Genomic DNA, 16,503 nt, shown 5'->3' on the forward strand with positions numbered 1-16,503 from the left:
CCTTGCCAGGACAGCTTCTCCATTACCCCATTGTATACATCAAATACTTTGTACATTTTTCTTCTTGTGCCAATAGTTGCTCTTTATTTTAAATAGTTTTCCTGATTTCTCAATAGTTTACTCTTCCTGTGGGAAATAACTGTATATCACCTCATTATTTGCTCTCAGGTTTAAAGAAGCCAATTCCTTGTAATCTCCATTTCAAGAGGTATACACTATTTCCATTACTACCTACGTCTAGTCTAATTTTTATCAATTGACAGTCTGCTTCAACATTTCCTTACATCTCTCTCACGCTCTTCCTCCACCAGGACTGTACTCTGTGGAGACAGACATTCCCCTCCATCAGCTGACGCACAGTGGTGAATGCACTAGAGGAGTTCTGTTTTCACAAACACTAAAACCAGTTTAAAGAGAGAGAATATCATAAGGGTATCCCAGAAGGAATACTATCATTTCAGTATGAAACACTGATCAACAACATGGCATATATGAGCCTGGGTTCACCACAGAGGGGTCTCAGCAGCACTGAGGGCAATCAGAGCTACTTGCAGAGCCTGGGAGCTGTCACAGACTGAAGTGGTGGGTCTACAGATATCCAGCACAGTCTAGGTGAGATAATTAAAGCCTTTTGTGGTATGCCATGATATGCTGTTATACAAAACAAAATCTAGAAGAATATATAGCTTACATTGATTTTAACTTGAACAAAATATATGCATATATTTTAATGTAAAAGTTCTTGAAACATTTTTACATTTTTTTTTATTTCTCTAAGTCAGGCTATCCCTACTCTTTCTTCCTTCAGTGCCTTCCCTTTGACATTTCTATTCTCTCAGGTAACCATGGATTAAGTCCATTTTGCTTTACACACAGGAACTGTAAGACCAATTTAAACTATTTCTTTACTGAGTTCCTCCTCAAGCTTAAAGACTTTACTAGAAAACTCAAGCACCACGCATCTGCATTTTGAGCATACATGCCTTTGAAGACTTCAGCCTAAGCAGACTGCAGGTAATAAACAAGCGGCCAGCTAAGCCATCGTGCCTCATTCACTAATAACCAATTGTGCCAAACACAAAGCAGTTGAGTCCAAGGAGGAAAAAACACCCAAAACAACAACAAACCCACCACCCTAAACAAAACAAAGAAAACAATTGTACACTACTAACATAGTCTTTGCACACAACATTCTGAGCAGCTTCTCCCAAAGCAAAATTTTAAAATATATCATACTCAGGACACAGATGGCCTATAACTACCAATTGCTTTACACTTCTTCCAACATCACCAGTGGATGGAGGCATAACCAGAACAAAAAATGCCACAGGAATAGACCAAGTATCACTGAGTCTCACATATGCTTTTCCTGATTTTTTTCTTTCCCAATTTATGTAATGGCCCCTATATTTCATCCTGCCATTTCTTGACAAATTAGGTGCACTCTCACCAGCACTAGCTTAATTGGCAAACCCTGAAAGAAAATAATTGCTAACAGCAAAGCAGCATTATGCTGATGAAACAGACCTGCGTTTAACAACTAGAATTGCCTTAGCAGACAAACACTGACTGCAAAACAGCAAAAAGCTTTCACATAAGAACTCAAAGGAAAAAAAATTACATTATTTCCCTCCAAAAGTCTCCTCTGATTACTGAAATTAAACATAGCAGCTATTCCTGTTTGTCCTAACACCATTTTCTGAAACAAAACCAGCCTGCAACTAAAGAAAAATTATTCTTCTCCACCCTCTCCCCTCCAAAAAAAAAAAAAAAATCTATGAATCTATATAAGGTTTAAAAAAAAAGAACAACAAAAAACCCATCGTACACTGAGATACTCCCTCCCATTTAACTTTGCTGCTCAGAAGCTGTGCAATTATACACTCTGTATTCAAAGGCAATTGGGTATCAAGCTTGCTTTAATGCAGAATAAGTTTTTTCAAGCTCATATTCTAACCAATCTGTATAATTATAATTCCAGTCTCCTCTGTCAAAGGCAGCAAAGGTTAGACCCTTTGAGAGTTCCCAATACAAGATTGGTCTATGATTTTTAATACATTATTTTATTACTTTATTTTTATCGACACAGGAACACTCTTAAAATTTCTTCCTGATTGTGTTTATCTTGGAATAAAAATGCTTAGTTAATGGCTTCTTTTGGATACTAGTAGACTTAGGAGAGAAATGTCCAGTGAGAACAGTTTACGCAGACAAAATCTCATCAAGTAAGCTTATTTTGCTAGATACCACTCTTCTGTCTAAAATCTTGCAAGAGGTATAGACAAGATTTTGGCAATTTTCAATCAAATCTGGAGATGCCCCCTGTTTTTAACTTTGAATCTCCTAAGATTGGTTACTTTTTCTTGCCAGATCCATGTCCCCCTCTTTTCTCATTGTTTTAAGTCTTGAAGAAAAAGAAAATTAAGGCAGAGACATTATCTTACTGTCCTAATACTACAGAGAAATTATAAACACATATAATAGATATAAGTATCTATATATAAAAATGTACATTTTATATATCTTTACATTTTAATATATGGATATTTGTATTTTATGTAAATACCTTAATCCCATTTTGTTGGTCCCATCTTGGCTGGCCTTAGGCAATGCAGTTAGGTAGTAAATACCACACATTACAAAAAGAAGCCTTAAGCATGCTATGGATTGTATTCAATGCTCTATACTGCCATGGTTTCAAAAGAAAATGAAGAAAAATGGCAATTATAAGTATAAATTAGAAGTTAAAATGCCTAATGATTAAATGCATGTTACAAAAGCCAAGGAAACCATTACACATTTCTATGTAACGCTCCAAGCACTTAAGTGCCAAACATCCTCAGTTTATGCTCACTTGTAGAAATAACAAAAATCAACATTTATGTCTTTTGTCAATTCCCTTGCCATCTCTAAAAATAGAGATCTCCCCCCTTGTTAAAGCACATCTGAAGATATGTACTAATATATATATCTCACATTTCCTCATTAGCAGCATCAGTATTATATACTACACATTGCAATCAATTCCTGAAGAAACAAACAAAAAAAATCTAACTATAAAATACCAAACAGGTGTTTTATACAGTCATGCTAATGGCCATCAAGAGGAAGAAATCCTCTTCAAGAGCAGTAACAATAGTCAAGAGAGAAAAGGCAGAAACCCAGGTTTGCAGAACTGGCAGTGCCAGTTCATAGATTTGCAGCTTTGGCTTCTGAAAATATCTTTCCAGAAACCCTGTGGTTTCTGCATTATGTTTGCCTTTTCCAGTGGGTAATTCCAGGTTCCATGTGATACTGTGAACAAAAGAAAAGGCAGAAAAAGAGTTTCAATGTCTGTTTGTTTTTTTCAGGGAAGAAATTATGACATACATATGAAAGAGAGCTAAGCAGTTTTGTTAAAAATGTAATTGGCCACTCCACATATGCCTAGCCAGAAAGCTTCATGGCACATGAACTAGTAGAAGAGAGCAATGAATACACAGCAGAAATCAAATATTCAAGCCAATGTCTCCAAGGAATATGTCCTATTAAATTTAAACTAGAAAAATATATATATTGAATCAAAAAGGAAATTCAAAAAACAATCAGAAAAACAGTGCAGGTTTTTTTTGAATACTTTAAATCTTATTATACAGATTGAAGTCTCCACAAGTTCAAATATGATTTTAAGAAAACTTCTGTAATATCCAAAATTGTGTTTACCTGCTGTGAAACAATCTGTCTTATTTGGCACTAGGAACACTAACTACATCAATCATCTAAAAATACTGAGATTTAAATTACAGGAGAGAAGTGCGGGATTGAAGTTCTGTAGCTGTAATATATTCAATTTCCATGGCAGAATGGCCATATCATCACATTTTTTTATTGGTGTGCTCAGTATCAGAGAGTAAACAAAAATATGATTATAAAGCACAAAACTGAAACGGTAGAGGAGAATATATTTTATGAAATTTGAAGAAAAAGGGAGGTGCTGGGACTTTACTGACAATGACAAGTCGATATATATCAGAGACAGCTTATGCTACAGATTCTTTAAGGTAAAGATGTACTTCCAGGCTTGGGTCCCAGCCTAGACCTTAAATAAGATGGTAAATTGGACCTTCATTTAATAGTCTTTGGAAAAACAAATGGCTTTCATAAAAATTCAGGAAGGTACCTCTAAGATTTCAGAACTTAATGAGTACTTTGGAACTTCAGTTGTCCTAAATTCTTTAACTAAAGTTTCATACTGGCTGGTTATGAATATCTTAGTGGTATTCAACCACATAATCTGGTGACTTTTTTTCCCCTCTAAACATTTTAAAAAGTCCACCTGTGAATGAAGTATTTTTCACCTATTTAATCATATTTTGAGTCTAGGATGATCTTCCCCTTCCAGGAACTGAAACCATTATTTTTCATAAAATGCAAAGTCTGTTTGGTCAATACTTCTTAATATGTAATGCTATGGTATTTGAACCTCAGGATTTATTTTGATACCTTCAAGATTTTCAAAGGCTGATGAAACATGACACAACTACGAAAAAGGGCAAGTCAATAACCACTCCTGTCAGTCTATGTCCAGTTCTGAAGAACTGCAATCCTTCTTGCAAATCACCCTTCCTAATAAAAAAGGCCTTACCCTTTGCATGTTCTATTTTAACATGTCAAAGTGCAATGGCAAGAATTTATGCCCTTGTCTTTTCTTATGAGATTTTAAATTATCTGCCTGAGAACTTTCTGAAAAATACAATAAAAGAAGACTAGCTTACTGAATGTTTTGCTTAATTTATGACACTCTCTATAGCAAAGTATATCTTCTGATCAAATATTGATTAAAAATCTGTATCTACTGCACAATTTGAAACACTGAGAAGAGGGGAAAGAGGGGAGAATCGCAGTTTCATACAGAAGAATAAAGCTAAAGGAACTATTTCACAGACGATAAGTGCTACAATATCTAGAAATCACACAAAACAATTATGAAATTTGGTTTATAAGTATTAATTTAAAAAACCCAACAACCACAAAAACAAACAAAAAACCACCCACAAAATCCCTAGTAAATACACTCCATTTCAAAATGTAGCTAAAACACTCAGGGACTTGTTATATATAGGTGCTAACTATACGCAAGCTTACAGATATTCCAAGTTTTAGCAGACACCAGCAGGAGCAAGTGTAAATAATCGCACACTAGCAACTCTGCTGGAGAATCATTGGATCACTTCAACAATCCATGACTTCCAAACAAATATATATGACTGATTGAAATCTTTCACCCCATTATAGAAATGAAAAAAAAAAAAAAAAAAAAACAAAAAAAACCAGTCTAAAATATCAAAACCTTTCTTACCATAAGAAAATTCTCTTTGTGACTAAATGGGTAATCACCTGACAGCATAAAAGTTATGGTAATATCTTAAAACAAACTTAAGGGAGGACTTGAAAAAATATAACAAAAATATATTTGAAATTAGTTTCAGCTGCCTTAGAAAGTTTACTTATTTTCCAAAATACATCAATTAAAATAGCTGTATCTCTGAGCAACGTTCTCTATCTTCTTTCTCCTTGAAATGTCAGCTGGATTTCTTTTTGTTGAACAAGATTAACTATTGCCTAGGCTTTTATGTTGCATAGGTGATTTTTCACAGCTCTTACAGATGAGCACTGGCTTTTATATGCATGCACAATATACATACACAGTGTAACCTGACCAGTTTCATTTTCTTCCCCTAAAAGTGCAACAGAAAAGAAAGTTAATAAAACTGTTGCAATACCTCAAAACATAAAGTATCTAGCAGTTAAGTTCAGTACCGTAATTTACTTTTAAGTAGGTCCATAGCTGTCATGAATCAGAAAACTTGTGGGCACAGTATAGGTTGTCCTCTAAATATCTAAGTAACTTACCTTTAGGAAATTTCCATAATTTAGGAAGGACCAGGAACAGGCCCACCAGCACCTCATGTAACTGCACCATGCAGTCCAATATATTAAGGGCTCAACTAAACACCACCAGCAAAACCAGGTTTGTTTCAAGCTGAGAATTGTGCCAGAAAAGGCCTGATCCTCAGGAACTCCTGCATGCATGGAGATGTGAACCCACCTCATGCCTAGGCGTTAAGTTTAAGGGATACTTGTATCAGAGAACAACTAAATAAATAAACCCCCAAAGAACTGTAACATTTCTCTCTTCTTTCTATCCCTCTTCTGAATCTTGGTTCTCCTGAAGAGAGCTGTTGAGTTAGACAGCCAGCTAATGGAACATGAACATACAAGTTAGGACTCCCTGCTAGTATATGACCATAAAAATATTTGGTTTTATTAATTCAACCTCATCTTGACCTATAAGCAAGGAGTCTTAAAGTTGTGGCTGTCAGAGCTACCGTCTCACAGTACATCTTCCAGCATCAATGCAAGACTATCAGCAGCTGCAAAGATAACACCTGTGAAGCCATGAAAAGCTGTAGCTGCTTTTCAAATATTTCAGATAACACCGTGCTTTTGAAGTCTAATTTGTCATTTTAACTAGAATTACAAAATGAAATGGATTGCATGCTATTTGATGAGGGAAATACTTTTTAATCTGTGTTTACCTAGCACCCTCCACATTTTGACAGGAGCTACCATAATATAGGAAACGAGTCCACCAGCCAAAACAAGACAAGAATGTGGTATGTATGTTTAGGGACAAAACCAAACCTCTATTAAAACTCTAAGTCCTATCAGCATTCTCTTAATCAACGTTAAACTGCAGTTGCTCAAAATGTAGGACAATAAAGGCTCTTAAGCATTCATTAACCTCCAAGGAAAGTTGGACACCAAAATATCACAGTCCCTTATGAAAATTCCAGCTTACCATAATAAGATACAACTAAAGAGGATTTCTGCACTTCAACTCCAATTATAGCAAATTAAACAAAATCATTGTAAATGCAATACTCTGCTGTTGATTACAAACTATCCTGCTGTTCCATAAAAACTCCTCTTGATTTCAATGGGAGTCATAAGATGAGGATGATGGTAGAAAGCCTGAAGCATGACAGCAATGCTGACACTGAAAACAGAGCCATCTTATTCAACTGACCAGAAGTAATCAAACCCTTGCACGACCAGTTTCAGGTCAATCTTCCTGGCCCTGTAAGTTACATTTGAAAGTCTTCATTTGGCTGACAGGTAAAACATTCAAACACCAGAACCAAACAGGAACAGGATAAAGGAAGGATGAGACTGGAAGCGGGCTAAAGGAGATGATGACAACCCAAGAATCCCACCACCGGACTAGTGAACAGAGCAAGGCTTGCTATGCTGCCACAGCAGCTTGGTGATGTTAGCTTCAGCAATCACTGTGAGTTTACTTCTGCCCAGCTCAGTGTTTTAGTAACCCCCTGACATCTACATGGTGTAGTCTTGGCACAGGAACTGTTAATTGTACAGCAGTACAAGAACTAAAGGCTGGCTAGATTGCAAAATGGTATGACACTTACCAGTCAGAGAATAGAAACGTAATTTAAGTATCCGTTTATGTGCGTCTGTAAGCCAAGAAAGTAATATTTCAATCTGTTTTTCTAAAAACATTTATCAGAGATCATTTGGAACTTACTGAGATGTAATGTGGCCATAATAGGAGCTCACTGTTTTACACTTATTTCACTGTGTGCTGTTATTCATTTCTTCTCGTATCAGTTTTCATTGCAAAAATGTTAAATGAAGGAGAAGGACTGGTTGCTATGCAGAGTTCACAGGAATGCCAACATGGCATTCATGACCTGATTTTTATCACCAGTGGGCACAGAAAAAAAATTTACATGCAAAAGGAAAAAATACATTAATGTTACATTTCAAAGGAGATTTTAAAAACACAGAAGTCAAGATTTTCAAAGTGATGGCTCCCACAGCATGCATAATGTGTTATAAGGAATATCCCGTATTGCTATATTCTATGTTTTATGTCTTAATACATACGTGCAATTTAGCCTAGTTATGATTGTTGTGGGAACCATAAGCAGCCATCCTGACAATTTCATTCTCAACTGCAATGTTGTACTAATGGAGTTTTGGTACTTAATCTCCTTGTTTGTTTCAAAAATGAGGGAGGAAAAGAGGAAAAGATACAGGGAAATAGCGCAAGAAAAAGGAGGAGGAATATTATAATTTCTGCATGTTCTAATTATTTAAGTCCATGGTAAATTTGGTATTTAAAAAGAGCAAGAGCGTCAAGTATTAGGAAAACCAGTACTTACACTAATATACTACGCAGGCAAATCCACTATCCCTTGTATATATTACTTTACTAGAGCAAGTCCAATGTGCAGTAACACTGACAGAGCTAGATCCCCTTTATTGTGTCCCCAGTTACGATACAGCCAGCCAAGACAAGACCTATGTCTCTCAGTCAACTTAAAGACCTTACATTTTCCATTAACAGGTCATAGTAAGATCTCCTCTGGTTGAAGGGAAATTCTTTGGTCTACAATAATCAGATATCAAAAACAGTAAGTGACAATGAGTTCTGAAGATGGACAAATTCCACCTAAAGGGAAGAAACGTTTCCTCTTACTTATCCCCAGGAGAGAGATGAGGTTTATGGCCTAACCTATCTTCATAAGCCATCTGAAAACACAGTATCATGTAACTCTTACAACATAGTATCATGTAACTCTTACAACATCTGCTGCTACGCGTTGTTTATTCAGTTTACATGTTTATTACTTTCCCGTCCCCTTTTCATCCTCTCAGTATAGACAAAACCTGCGAGACTGCACAACAGTTAAATCAGTGGGACCTGAGTAACCCTTTAAGTACTTCTACAACAATTCTGAATACTAATTGTTATCATTTCTAGCTTTGGAGATCACCCTAAAAAAACAACATCAAAAAAACCCCCAACCACAACACCAAAAAACACAAGCAAACCCCCCCTAAGACCCCACCATCTCTTCTTGAAGAGCTTTGTGTTTATATATGTGTTTTGCAGTTTCCCCCCCATTTACACACACAGCAATTATTAAAGAGCAGAAAATTCTAGCCACTGGAAGAGTTTTCCCTTGTCTGTTTTCTCTTACAAAAATATCCAAACACACTATTGGCTTCTGGAACTTCAAATTTCAAAGCCACAAAAGGCTAAGAAAGACCTAATTTTCTTTCAGAAGTGTCTTTAAAGGACAAGGAATAGAGAGGGATTTTACTGCTCCTTTTAATTTTTTTTTTTTCATCTGAATCTTCCCAATCCTTATTGCATCATTACCATCTTAAATCCAGACAAGTTTTAGCCTGCCTCTAGTCCAACTGGAGTTCTAAGAATAAAAGGCTCTTCACATTAGTATATGACTGTGGCCAAAGACAGGTGAAAAGGCTGCCAGATGTAACTGCTGGCATGTTATTATGCCTAATGTTGCATTTTTGGTATACAACCAAAGGTTAGAATTTGAAAGATTAATGGTCTCCTAAAAGATATTATCTGATAGAACTGCCCAAATTTCAACTGTCAGGTTCAACAAAGGGTCTTTCTCCTTTCTTGGAAACCTTTCTTTTAGGAAACATTTAGATTTCATAAAATCAAAATACCAAGGCACTGACACAGTAGAAAAACACCAAGACAGACTAACCAGCCTCCAGCATCCATACTGGTTGCTTGACAACTCAGAATGAAACAAGAAGGCAGGACTCGGAGCACCAACTGAATGAAACTTTTTCTAGTCACACTAGTCTACCAAAGCCAACATCTCTCTCAAACATACTTGCTTTACTTTGACCAAAAAAACTACTTCTTCTAGAAAACCAACATGTCCCAAAACATTTACCTACACATCCACGAATATTTACAGAATCAAGCTTCTTTCACTGTGAGTGGCTTGTCACCAATTTCATAAAATTAAAGAAAGGATAGCCATGGCAGAAGAAAGGCAATGACAGATCTTTTCAATGATGGTTTTAAAACCAACAGTGAAGGAGAAGCCCAACACTTGTAAACATTCTGTCTACTGTGTGCAATTCTGATCCACGCTGCTTGAAGCTGGTGAGACAAGAGTGCCACGATGAGAAGTTTTCACACTTGTCAGCACTGGCCCAGTTCTTAGCTATCTGGTCTTCGACCCCAAAAATCTTGCGTCTTTCTACAATCAGAGCATGATAAGAATATTATTGTTCTAGAGGCTCTGGTGTTTAGTCATTTTCATACTTAGGACAGCATAAGAAACAAAAGTATCTAATATTCCAGTACATTGCACACCCATAAGAGAGACACGATAGTTTGCAATTTACATGGCTGCCTAAAAATATGCTTGTCATCTTATGATACACAGAACTAAGAATATTGACAAGAATACCAGGCAGTATTAAAAAAACAAACCAGGAAAGAAAACACAAAGTAAAACAAGAGTTTCAAAGGTATTCTTATTCCTGTAACTTTTCATAAATCAATTAACTAAGCTTAGGTTCATCAATATAATAATAAAGGTATCAATTTGAAGACATACATTCATTGGGAAATGCTTTCTCACTCACTGTTAGGGAGAATGTGATTTACCTTCATGAAAAAGAACCACTGATGCTACAAATGCATCTGCCTCCTCTGCTCTGTTTGGCTGCATGAATGTGGATGTCTGCCTCTGTTTTTCCATCTGCCTCCTACTTATGCCTGTTCAACGTAAAGGACCCTTTTTTCAGTGTGTGGGACTAAAAAGGGAAGAGTTCAATAAGCCTTTGATCTTGGCTGTAAACTCTACGCACAACAGCAAAATATAACTCTCACAGATATTCAATTAGGGAGGCTAGAATCAGTCTTCTAAAACAATTTGTAAGACTTTTCTCCTCCTCAAAGGGCTTCTCAGTACAAAACTTCTGAAGCGTGGAGTCTCAGACAGAGCAGGGATAATTAAGAGAGACAGTTCTCATATTTTTGGTGGGTACCACCACTGGCATTGTAACAACTAATAGGCTACTTCCTGGAGAAGGACAAAACACTTGGCTGTCCGAGTATCATTCACAGCACATTGTAAGATGGCTTGCACACACTACTAGAAGACTTCCTCTAGAGGATATTCTTTCCCTTCCCTTCATTATCAGATGCCTTACTATTATCCTCTATACTGTAAGAAAGATCGCTCAAGTGTTTAACTTCTGGATAGTCACTTTTTGGGGGGTTAGCAAGGGTTCAAATGCAATAGGAGAAACCTGTTTCAATTTCAGTGAAAGTAATTTTCTCAATATGAAAACATTTAGTATCTTGTAACAATTGATTCAAATATCAGACTGCACTGACTCTTTGCCACAGCAGAATTAGCAGTATTTCAGCTGAAGTTGTGATTGGCAAAGCTACTGTTCCAATCCTCCCACATCACAGTTCTGTGTGGCTGCTGGCTGTAATTCCACCCATGTATTATACGTCCTATTAGGGGCCTCCAGATCAGTTTTACCTTCTTTTATACTGAAAATACTCTGCTTTCCTCTACTGAAATCAAAGCTCTTCTCATTTAAATCCAAACATTAAAGTTGGCATGAGTGACCTTACAAAACAAACCAAAATATGACAAAGCAATTAAACAACTTCCTCAAATTCTCTGAAAGTAAAAATGTCTGCACAATTTTCTTTTACATCCACTTCTTCAGTTTTTGTAATCTCTTATGAAAAAGGCTTGTTGACTTAATATGTCAAATACTTATGTCAATCCCAGTGAACCAGTATCATACGAGAATGAATTTCATATACCTAGTTGGAATGTCTGGCAATTGGCCGGGGGGGGGGGGGGGGGGGGCGGGTGAGGAAGAGAAAACAAAAAAGAAAATAATTACATAGTAATATAGAGCCTGAGGTTTGAAGGGATAATTTAAGTACATTAAATTTATTTCTGTTTCAAGAGACACAACATAAAATTTCTTTCAGTGGTCTTTAGTTCCTCTGCCAAGCACTTCTCTGAGTATGTTCCAAACTCAAAATTACCTCCCAGGAGAGTATCTCAGGTTGGAGCTTTCTTCGTGTCTGGGTTTGCTCCTATAGTATATGTTATCAGTTCCAGATGTGAGCTGGGGATGGTAAAAAGCCTTACAACTACCACATTTTTGTTTTCTTGGTCCTTTAGGAGATTCTGTAGGAACTGAAGGGGATCAATTTGCTTTTCATCTATGGACTGTCTCTTGGAGAGGTCTGATCTCAAGGATGTACCATAAAACTTACAGACCTCTTTCTCTTCTGAAATGTATGCTTGTGGACACTGTCCCAGCTCAGTGAGATCACCAAATATTTTTGTGATACTTCGGAGCCTTTGACTGACTATCTTTAGAAAATAAAGAAACAAAAGAACCTGACTAGGGCCCTTCTTTATATAATGAAAAGTGATATTACAATACTGACTTTTTGGTTGGGTTTTTTTTTTTTTTTTTGCAAACACCATATTACACATGTATGTAACTGGTGGGTACATGTGCTTTTTAAGAATCAGAAATGTCATTAGTTTACTTATTTTACTGCTCATGTCCACAGTGAATGCAAAAATTTAGTTGCAGTGAGATACAGCTGAGCATTGTATATACACACGTGTATATACACAAGAAATCTGGACATGAGTAAAACAAGGCAAAACAAGTCACTGAACAATGACTGCACTCGTATCTACTTTCACGTGGTTCTGTGGAAGCTCATGTCAGCTGAGTAGTATTCTACTGGGGACAAATGGGTAGTGATGTGCTGTAACCACTGACACATACATGTAATTTAACACTGAAACATTTACAACTGTTTTAGCAGATCAGACCTAAGTTTTTTGCACCATTAAGTCCTAAAGAAACATGCATGCAGCCTAAATAGTGACACACATGAAAGACAGCTTATGCTTCTAACACTCTCTATGTATAAATTTACTGAATGCAACTGTACTTTTAATTGCTTAGACAATGGATATACATTCTCATCAGTCAATCAGAAAACCAACACAGCAGTCTGTAACTCAATCTACACTTCACCATAGTAGGAAAACATTGTTTTTCAGCTCTACTGGCTGATAGAAAAGGTTTTATCAGGCAATCTTACCTTTCAAAGAGCAAATTAATGCTAAATACATTAATGTTTTACTGCTGCCACAGGCTTATTTTATTACCAAATCTGGCTTTGGACTTTAGGCCTCTAGCCATCTGGTTTTTGTAAAATTTAAAAAGCATTACACATTTTTGACAACATAAGAAACTATTAAAGAAGTGAACAAAGCACTCTGTATAACAGGGAAGCTGCTCTTGCACAGACAGGGAAGACAGAATAGGCGAAGGGGTGTTCTCTGGTTCACAGAGGCGTGGGAAATGGGTAATCTCATGATATCAGAAATATCAGAAAATTGAAAAGAACTCAAGGGCAGAGAAACAGTGTGTTCCTAAAAACAAAAAGAAAAGGACTGGCTGGAGCTAGCTGCAGCAAGCAGAAAACTGTAAAATTTCCAGAAGTAAAAGAAAAACTTGGAGACCAGGAAATGCACAATGCTCCAGGGCAGCTGGAAAAGGACAACTCCTGTTTTAAATTAAACCCTTCTTTTATGTTGAACAAAAAATTGGAAAAGCAATTAACACACTTGTCCCAGCCGCTCATCCATGTCTGGTACCTCTTTGGATAAGCACAGAAACGGGATGCAAACTCTGGCACAAAGGAGGGTACCTGCTGCACAGCAGTCAAAACTACTCAGAATGAACCTACAGCAGCGCTGAGAAAGAGTGTAACGAAGCCTAAAACTAATGGCATGGAGCAGTTATATGAGAACTAATAAGAAGAAATCAAAACTATGTTTTTATCCAAAAGCCACTGATTCAAGCAGCACCTACACGTACAATCCAGTGACACGGAGAACTGGTTATCTCGGTACACAAACTTCAGTGATGTCCAGGCCACATCCAAGAATGAAACTGTGATGCCACAGAAGCAAGTGGAAGCTTTAAAGGTAAAAGCCAGGACCTCTCATGCATACAGAGCCCAGCAAACCAGTGTCTGAAGTCACTTCTGTAAGCCAGCCTCCAGAGAAACCCTGTCAAGTGAGAAATAACATTCTAACACAAAGTAAGAGTCTCAAGATAAAAGTTAAAGTCCAAACAGAGATGTAGGAGGTGATTAAATTCTTATGTATACCTACACAATCATTACAATATCATACATTTGCATGATACACTTAAAAAGCTGTTTAGAAAGATATTAGCATTCTAGCAATAAAACACATAAATAAAGGGTTCATTCAAAATAATTATTTTAGAATCGCAGCTATTTTTGAATATTCGAAACACTGAATGGAGCTTAGCATAAAGAATTATAAATAATTGTAGTTCATTAAAGGGGGATGACCTTTTGTAAACACTCTTACACAAAGTGAAGATAAAGGCACAAGAGGAGAATTCACACGCCTTGTAGCAAAACAGGTCATGTCTACTTTGTAACATTTTCAAAAGCCTCTCCCTCAAAATGTTTTGTCTATTAAACTTTGACCTGCAAAATAAAAATCTACCTACTTAAGTAAAAGCTGTGTGCAACACTTAAATCTGACATTTGTGGATGCATTCTTTTTATTTGTACATATCATCAGGTTTAAAAAAAAAAAATCGTTTGAAAAACTATCCTGGCAAGGTCTAACCCTGAATATGTGATGTATGTAAGCACATATTTCTAGACTGGAATATAAAATAAATCAGCTGAAAGAAACCTATCAATTCTTTCAATCTTTGCCTCAGGTACTAAATTTTAAAATGGTTGTGACTTTTTTTTTATAACATATGGTGACTTTATTTTCCAAATTCTGTTTATCTTGTACCTGTTCAAATTCTTCAACGTTATCACCTGCTAAAACTACCAGAAACATGTTATCACATGATTTGTCTGGAAGAGAATCACTAAATAAAGGCAGTAATACCCAACACTGACAGCAGAGAGTAACAGCAGCAACAGGAAAGTGAGTGTCTTCATATTTGCTGCAAATCAAAGGACTGCACACAAATAACTGTGACAGCTAACTTGTGAAGGTACCATAACTTGATTGTATCTGCCAATATTAGCACAACAGAGGCAAATACTCCTATAGTGCCTCTTTATTATAAAAAACTCTAAGATGCCATCATCTCCAATTAAGAAGAAAACAACACATTCAGGGAATGTAAGTACAAAAAGTATTTCCTTCCAGATAGGGACACCGAGGAATACAGAGGTTAAGTTCGTAATGAAGTTGGTCAAAACAAGAGCTAGAAGGGTAACGAGCACACCCTTTCCCTGGTACACGGCCAGTTTTCTCCAGCATCTTCCATTCTCCAGTGCCCCCTTTAAACCCAGACACTTTTGTGGCAGGTAGTGAACACGTATATGAAAAGGAGCCGCAAATAAAACCATAAGCATATTTAAAAATATTTTGTTTATACAGGGCATGTAGCAAGAAACCTAGAAGTTCAGCATTTTTAACAATAGTAATAATAATCAGGAAAAACCTTCCATGTCTCTTTTGTATGACCTTCTGAAGCACATTACAATTAACTGTAGCCTCTGTATCAAACTGTTATAGAAACTACTGCTACAAGATAGTAGGTAGGAAAGTGAAAGAGCAAGAGAAATGCTTTTATTTATGCAAAATTCTGTCTACAGGATCTATTCTGTTATAAATCTAATTAGATTGAAATAGCACTTACAAGTAATTTATAATAATGGCTCAGATTCATTTCCTAAGAGAAATTAACTAAGAATTGAGCAGTGTGCAAGCCTGCATCATAACACTGACAATAAACATGGGGAAAAGCAGGCAGTCATGTTAGCATCTAAATACTGAAGTGATGGCATTTTAGTTATTTATGACAAATGCAGTATTGAAAGTGGACTGCTGTTCTTCATATTTCTTCTACTAGCCCAATTAGCAGTGTCTACACTTCTCAAACTGTCTTTTCATACTTCACTTACACAGGAGGAGTATTCCTCTGAGGTATCTTGAGGCTTGAGTACATCAGCTGTACACCCATTACAGTATGCTATAGAGTATCAATGCAAACTGAACAAGGCAATCAGTAAGGACAATCAGCTCAATTTCACTTCAAGTCTGCTTTCATTACCCGAGTTCGAATTCGCTCCCGGCACTTTTCAAAGCCTTGCTGAGAATATTCATTTATACCACGGGTTTTATCCTCACTGTCTACCACATAGCACAACTGCCAACATATTGTACAGACATACTTTGGATCACCACAGTTAGTGGTTGGACAGCTTACTTTTCATTGGGGAGTGCAAATGATGCCGAAAGTGCATTTTTTATTTAAAAACAATTCCTTTTGTTTTGTTTTCTTCTTCTATTCACTCCCCAAATGAATCTTTGTTAAGAAAGTTTCACACAGATGGAAGATGCCTGGCTGCCTATTCTCCTTCCCGAGGGACAACCATGCTTCTTAAAGCTAAGTGTGAGGAAGGGAAATTCAGTGCTAGAGAATGTTAGGAAGAAAAAAAAAAAATTGAACAACAGGGATTCCTAGTTCTTTAATAACTTTCTCTGAGTTACTGTCTTATGATAGACCATTCCCCCTCTT

General features: G+C 36.6%; 1 protein-coding gene across 18 annotated transcripts in view; it reads right to left on the minus strand.

Moving 5' to 3' along the window:
* ARPP21 (cAMP regulated phosphoprotein 21) overlaps positions 1 to 16,503 on the minus strand; it is a 204,378-nt gene that overhangs the window by 114,652 nt on the left and 73,223 nt on the right. Inside the window, exon 1 of one of the 18 annotated variants that reach the window (XM_074841804.1) lies at positions 13,786 to 13,942. The exons of the other annotated variants lie outside the window; for them this stretch is intronic. The gene's annotated coding sequence lies outside the window, so the exon portion shown is untranslated. Of the gene's footprint in view, positions 1 to 13,785; positions 13,943 to 16,503 lie in introns of those variants that run through there. 18 annotated transcript variants of the gene reach the window in all.

The sequence above is a fragment of the Strix aluco genome, chromosome 1, assembly GCF_031877795.1.
Source record: "Strix aluco isolate bStrAlu1 chromosome 1, bStrAlu1.hap1, whole genome shotgun sequence".
In the NCBI taxonomy this organism is placed as follows: Eukaryota; Metazoa; Chordata; class Aves; order Strigiformes; family Strigidae; genus Strix; species Strix aluco.